The sequence below is a fragment of the Myotis daubentonii genome, chromosome 5 (genome assembly GCF_963259705.1).
Source record: "Myotis daubentonii chromosome 5, mMyoDau2.1, whole genome shotgun sequence".
NCBI lineage: Eukaryota > Metazoa > Chordata > Mammalia > Chiroptera > Vespertilionidae > Myotis > Myotis daubentonii.
In genome coordinates, this window is record NC_081844.1 from 100,491,521 (window position 1) to 100,499,247 (window position 7,727).

Sequence of the window (7,727 nt, forward strand, 5' to 3'; positions counted from 1 at the left end):
ACAATAATTTATGCAGTTAGTGTTTATAAATTGCTACTCCATTATCCTAAATATAAAAGGGTAGCATGCAAATAGACCAAATGGCAGAACAACCAATCAAAGTGTAATATGCTAGTGATATGCTAAGGTTGCTCAACTGCTCGCTATGATGTGCATTGACTACCAGGGGGCAGATCGTCAACTGGTCAACCAGTCGCTATAATGTGCACTGACCACCACAGGGCAGATGCTTCTACTGGTAGGTTAGCTTGCTGCTGGGGTGTGGCCAATCGGGGCTGAGCGAGATGGGCCAGACACTACCTGGAGCTCTCCCGTGGTCCCTCTCTGGCCTGATCATGCACTAGTGGGGTCCCTCAGCCTGGCCTGCACCCTCTCACAATCCAGGACCCCTCGGGGGATGTTGGAGAGCTGGTTTCAGCCCAATCCCGCAGGCCACTCCCCTTGGGAGGGCGCCAGATGCAGGCTCATGGCTGGCGAGCACTGCTGGAGCAGCGCGAGTCTCTCCCGATTGATTGGGACTGATTGGGCATAAGCCGCAGCAGGCACAGTGGGGCCAGGATGAGCAGGACTGGCAGGTAGGAGCTGCAGGCAGCGTTGGATGGCGGGGGTTTAGCCCGATCCCTGCAGGCCACCAAGAGGAACTCCACCTGTGCATGAATTCGTGCATTGAGCCTCTAGTTTAGTGGTTCTCAACCTGTGGGTCACGACCCCTTTGGGGGTCGAATGACCCTTTCACAGGGGTCACCTAAGACCATCGGAAAACACATATATAATTACATATTGTTTTTGTGATTAATCAATGCTTTAATTATGTTCAATTTGTAACAATGAAAATACATCCTGCATATTAGATATTTACATTACGATTCATAACAGTAGCAAAATTACAGTTATGAAGTAGCAATGGAAATAATTTTATGGTTGGGGGTCACCACAACATGAGGAACTGCATTAAAGGGTTGCGGCATTAGGAAGGTCGGAACCACTGCTCTAGTTATATATAACAAAATAAATGTTGTGCGGGTGTGTGCTCATGCACTTAAGTTTGCAGTGGTATTACAAAGCACAAACTTTGGCAGGGATCTGTGTCTGGGTCCCACATTCTTGCTACTCTTAGACGAATGCAATTTCTGATACTCAATTTCACTACTTGTAAAATTCCAATCCTAAAAATTTCAAGATGATTCAATGTTATATCAAATATATATCCATGGATTTAAAACCAGGGATTTAAGTCTTAATATTGAGTGCCCATCCACTCCTTCTCAGCTCTTTATAATATGATTTTAATTCTCTATTCATTAAAAAAACTATAATTACCATTCAATATATGCAAAGATTGTTAAAAATTTATTTTTAGATAGAGAGTGGAAAGAAGAACGAGAGAGTGAAACATCGATTTGCTGTTCCACTTATTTATGCATTCATTGGTTGATTCTTGAATGTACTCTGACTGGAGAGCAAACACACAGCCTTGGCATATAGGGATGATACTCTAACCAACTGTGCTACCCAGCCAGGACACCATTCAATATACCCTTTTAATATAGAATCCTAAATTTTATCTTGACCAAATAACCACATATTCCTGAAATCATCTTTTTCACACCAAATGTAAAACAGTCTTACGATATTATATATTGAATTTTGAAAAATTAAATCATTGGCCATTCGTGGCCCATAATTGAATGTACACCATATATGTTTTGAAGGTTACCTAACACTTGCATTCTTAAAATTTTTATATATGTGTATATTTGGAAACAACAGTCAAAATGAAGAAAGTTATCTAATTGTATATTTTATGCCCTAGCCAGTTTGGCTCAGTGGATAGAACATCAAGCTGGGACTGAAGTATCCTGGGTTCTATTCTGGTGAAGGCTGGGGGGACATGCCCAGGTTGGGGGCTCAATCCCCAGTAGGGGGCATGCAGGAGGCAGCTGATGAATGATTTTCTCTCATCATTGATGTTTCTATCTATCTCCTTCCCTCTCCCTTCCTCTCTGAAATCAATAAAAACATATTAAAACAAATAAATGTATATTTTTGTATTGAGTTTAAACATCAAGACAGTGACCAAGAAAAATATACTGTTATGGTAAATAAGATTTTGCAGATATAGTTTTATCAGTTAAATATGCACATGTCACCCTAGCTGGTTTGACTCTGTGGATAGAGCATCGTCCTGCAGACCGAAAGGTCCCAGGTTCAATTCTGGTCAAGGGCACATGCCTGGATTGTTGGGTCGATCCCCAGTAGGTGGCATGCAGGAGGCAGCCAATCAATGATTCTCTCTCATCGGTGATGTTTCTATCTCTCGCTCCCTCTCCCTTCCTCTCTGAAATCAATAAAAATATATTTTAAAAATATGCACCTGTCTTTCTGATCTTAGTACAAAGACAATTGTATAATATTTTGCTTCCCCACTCTAGAATAAGAAATTTGAAAACTACAACATTTTATAATGAGCCTAAGAGAGTTGGTGCTCAATAAATATATGTTGTTTAAGTGAGTAAATGAATGAATCCCTATTGACAGCAAAGATGTCTGACAAATTTGATTCAGAAAACCTCTCTGATGTATTTAATCAAGGACTTTATCTACATTTTTTTTTAAAAAAGGGAAAACTAAAAAGATCACTCACCATTTGAATCTTATTTTATATTCTCTCTTGTAAACCATAGACAAATAGGCCCCTCTGTCTTTCTCAAAGTCTCAAAATGTAATTGCTTTAAACTGTGATCACCTGACCAGATGTCTGAAAATTACATGATCTATTTAGTATAACTTGTTTAGCTGAATCAATTTAATTTCCAGGCCATATGTTCACACAATTATTTCATTTAATCCATTTCAAGGTGGCTTCCTCTTTGGCGCTTTGCTGATTCACCTCTCTTTGAGTGATTCAACTCTAGAATAAGTAATGACCTACATGATAATTTTTAAATAACACTGCTGAACATCAAAAGACACATTCTATTCATCTTCTCAGGCCAAGTATTTCAGGAATAATAAGTCTTGTTTAAATTCTGTGTCTTGCCTTTTTCTTTCATAGAAAATGAAAGGCTTAAAAAAGGTATGTCCTGGTCATACCTACAAATTAAAGTATGAATATTGGATTATCACTGGGGGTATAATAAATTCCAGTTAAATCAAAATATTATCCATTGCATTTTCTATAGTAATTTATTGAAAGTCCCCTTTCACTTTTACATGTGCTGTGCAAAACTGAATATTTAACAACTATGATGAGACAGTACAATTAACCATTTTCCACTTAGAAATTTAGGCAGTTTTGTTTTCTTGCCTTTCACAGTAATTTGATTTTTAAAGTTTTCTTTCTGTACCTGACTTTCAATAGTTTTAGCAAGATTATCAAGTTTTGTCCCAAAATGTATTTTTCTTAGGAAAAATAACAGATTTTAATGATGCCATTCTGTTCTGTATAAATTGAACCCAAGTTTCCACCTATCCACTTTAAGTCCATGTTGAGCTGATCATTATCAATAAAACAAAGTGGAAAGGCATGGAAGGACACTTTATCTTTGTTATAATTTTATTTTTATTCTCTTTCTTTATTCTTAGAAATATGATTCAACCACATTAGACTTTTCTTATATGAGGTTTCCACAGTATCTGATAATCTATTATGCCTGCCTCTCTTTTTAAGATAGATAGATAGATAGATAGATAGATAGATAGATAGATAGATAGATAGGTAGAAGATATATCTGAGAAAAGGCAAATTTCTGTACCTAATATTCTCACACAGAAGATTCTGGCTTATTTTTGATAAGCTTTACTTCACTCATTAACTGAAATAGTCTATCATTGTCTTAATTATTGTTATGTGTGTTTTTTTAAATAACATCTTTAGTGTCTCAAAATAAGTACAATAACTATGAAATCTTTGTATTTTAAATAAGACCTGCCAATATGAAATTTTAGATCATTAACAATTTATTGTTTCAAAAAGATAGACTTGATTTATACAGACTGACTTTTAGTAGGAAATACTACCCACAGCACTGGGAATACTATAACCTTACTAAGTCCTTAACCCCTAAATCTAACAGATGGGTGGAATTCTCATTAATTTTCACCATGGAACATTACATTATCTGAACTCTAAACAGATAGGAATATGTGAATCTTTTGATTTATCTATTTCATCTTCTATTGATTTATCTATTTCCTCTGAATATTTTGTGTTTCTTGTTAATGGAAAGCACACTTCTCAACTTTATTCTTTATGGTATTGTATAATTAGAAATTATTTGTAGATTGACTAAAATAACAGATCCAATGAAATTTATAGTGTATTTGAAAAATATCACATCATCTAAATTACATTAAACATAAGGTACTGTGAGTTCTCTTAGTAAAAAAAATGATCATTCAGTCTGCAAGCTTAAATAGTATACTTATTAATTCAACAAGTACTTGTTAAGTGTCCAATAAATACAGAATAATATAAGGGTATGTATAATAAATGCTATCAGGGATTTATTGAATCCTCTCACCTTGATCATTTCACTGCATTTGTGCCAAATACCAACTATCAGCATTTGCATTCCTTGCCTGAGGACTTTCTCTGGCCACCTGGCTACTTTATTACCTGTCCTCGGACAAGTAGGACCGCTCTTTCCCCAGAAGAAGCCTTAGCCAAATACTGGTGAGAGTTGATTTCCTTGCCCTTTAGTGGAGTAATTCCGAGATACATAGTTTATAGTGGGTCCCAGATTTCTCTCGCGAGATTCAGTTCTATTTACCCACAATAGTAACTTGCTTAAAGTAAACTCCTAATTGGCAGTATTTCCTGTCTTGCCTCCCATTCCTCTGGTACTTTTTTCCCAAGGATGACATTCCAAAATAACTGCTTCTGCTTGAATCCTTGTGATAGGGTTTGCTCCTCAGGAAACCAAACTGAGAGATAGATATAGATGATGTATATGGTAGAGATATAGATTTACATAATTTATTGTCTATCATCAGGAAGAAATGCTGATCATAAAGTCTGAATTATATTTAAATATTTTTTTCATTGTATACATTAAAGCCACATTTTATAGTCAATATCTCTTCCTGTTTAAAGTCCACTAGTAAGTTTCAATAAATAAAATGATGGTAAACCAGGAAAAATTTATTATGTCAAGGAATAAAAAGAAGAACATAAAGTAATGAATTTTGCATTGATAATTTATTGGTAGAATAGTATCTTGTATTAGATTTCAGAATATGATTAATAAAGAAGAATGTGTCTGTTTTTATTTTAGTATTCTGATATCTACAACCACTTTCACTTGCAAATAAACACAGTTTTTGTCTTTATTTCGCCTTAAGAGTAAAAACTTACAAAGTAAAAGTAGAGTTCTTAAAAATATATATTTTCTTATGTTTCTAAATTCTAATTCCAATTATTTTTGTAACATATCAGACTAATGCTTAAAATCAGGATATTTCCAAGGGCTACAAAAGATGTCACTAAAGCAGATGAACTGAAACTCTGGAAGGTGTGTCCACAGGTAAATGCTTTTAAACAAATATATTTGTATTGATTTCAGAGAGGAAGGGAGAGGGGAATAGAAAGATCAGTGATGAGAGAGAATCATTGATTGCCTGCTTCCTTCATGCCGCCAACTGGGGATCAAACCCACAACCCAGGCATGTGCCCTAACCAGGAATCAAACTGTGACCTCTGGGTTCATAGATTAACGCTCATCCACTGTTCCACACCGGCTGGGCCATAGTTAAGTGCTCTAAAAAATAACTTAAAAGTAGTTTGACTTGCCCTAACTGGTTTGGCTCAGTGGATAGAGTGAAGGCCTGTGGACTAAGGGTCCCAGGTTCGATTCTGGTCAAGGGCATGTACCTTGGTTGCGGGCACATCACCAGTAGGGGGTGTGCAGGAGGCAGCTGATCGATGTTTCTCTCTCGTCAATGTTTCTAACTCTCTATTCCTCTCCCTTCCTCTCTGTAAAAAATCAATAAAATATATTTAAAAAAATAGTTTGACTCAAAACAATTTGGAAAATAATATAGAGTCTCTATGTACACTGTCTTGCTCCCTCTAATGAAAATCTCATACATATCCACAGTACATTGTCAGAACCAGGAAACTGATATTGCAATGACACTATTAACTAAAAGATAGACTTTATATGGATTTCACCAGTTTTTACATGCACTCTGTGTGTGGGGGTTGGGTGGGGGTGGGTCTGCTTCCATGAAATTTCATCACAGAAGTAGCTTTGAGTAACCATCTCCACAATCTGGACATAGAACTGTCCCATTACCACAAAGAAATGGCCTAATGTGATCCCTTAATAATTACATCTTCTTCCATCCTTGACCCCTGGTGACCATCAATCTTTTCTCTACCACTACCTTGAAAGCATTATATAACTTGAATAATACAGTATGTATATGCTTTGAGAATCACTTTTCTTTTCATTCTGCATAATACCCTTGAGATCCATCCAAAGTTTTTTCAAGTATCAATAGTTTGTTGCTTTTTATTGCTAATTAGTATCTCATTCATGGAGGTACCAACCCCATGCCTGTTTTTCCATCTGGCAATTTGTATATCTTAATCCATTCCCTATTTCATCCAGCTCCCCTCCAACCCCCTCCCATGTGGCAAAAAAATAAATATTCTTAATATAATTTATGGACATTATTGTAAGTATTAATATAGTCATATGACCTAGCTAAGGTTTTATGTACAATGCTCAATAGAGGGATTCCATCTGACCAAGTAAATATGTTGACCAGGCAATATTCACTTCAATACATTCTGCAAAAGATGGCATAAGATCCAATAGGAATTTAAAAAATTAACTAGGAAATACATCAATCTTTTATTTCATTAAACTTTTGCTTTATATGGAATGTTTTACCCCCACTTTTCCCTATTTGGGATATCATGGCTGTAATTAAGACTTTAAAAAACTAGTATTATTTGCATTCTTCAGTGGTTTTCTTAGGAAAAAATCAGATTAGCTCAAGATGACTATTCAAATCTTACTAGACAAATAGATTGAGGGTAAAAAAGGCATTACTCATTTTATTTGAGTGACAAAATATTTTAATTACCCCTACAAATTTTGAAGTTTCATTTCAACTTGATCCAAATGATTTTATTTATTAATATATTTGGCTAGATTTCTAAAATATATAACATAATTTTGATTTGGTATTATTCATATTTTTTTAATTAAAATATTAACATGGGTATTTTAAATATTATTTAACATTTTAACCCTAAAACAATCTATGCATAATTTAAAGATGAGCTTAAAACAGTACTTTTTTCTAGACCACTATCACAAAACTCAACCACCTGGATAAGTAGTAAGCTTTAATTGACATAGTCAGAAATTCTAGGTTTCAACTTAGAAACTTATCAGTCTTGTAACTTAAAAGCATATTTAAAATATAGTTATAATTACTTAATGTAATAAACACAAACAGGATTCTAGATGATGGCAAATATATAAAACTTATATGTATAGTACAAATTCTATATATAAACATATCATACCTTTTATATGCTTTTAGTCTAGAATATGATCTTAGGCCATGATTATACCATGGTATGAATCTGTGATTACTTATAGTAATATGAAAGGGGTGCAAATATTTATTTAGGTTAATGTCTATTAAAACTATTCTTCTCAATATAAAGAATAACTTTTTATTAAAATAACGGCAATCTGATGTAGTTA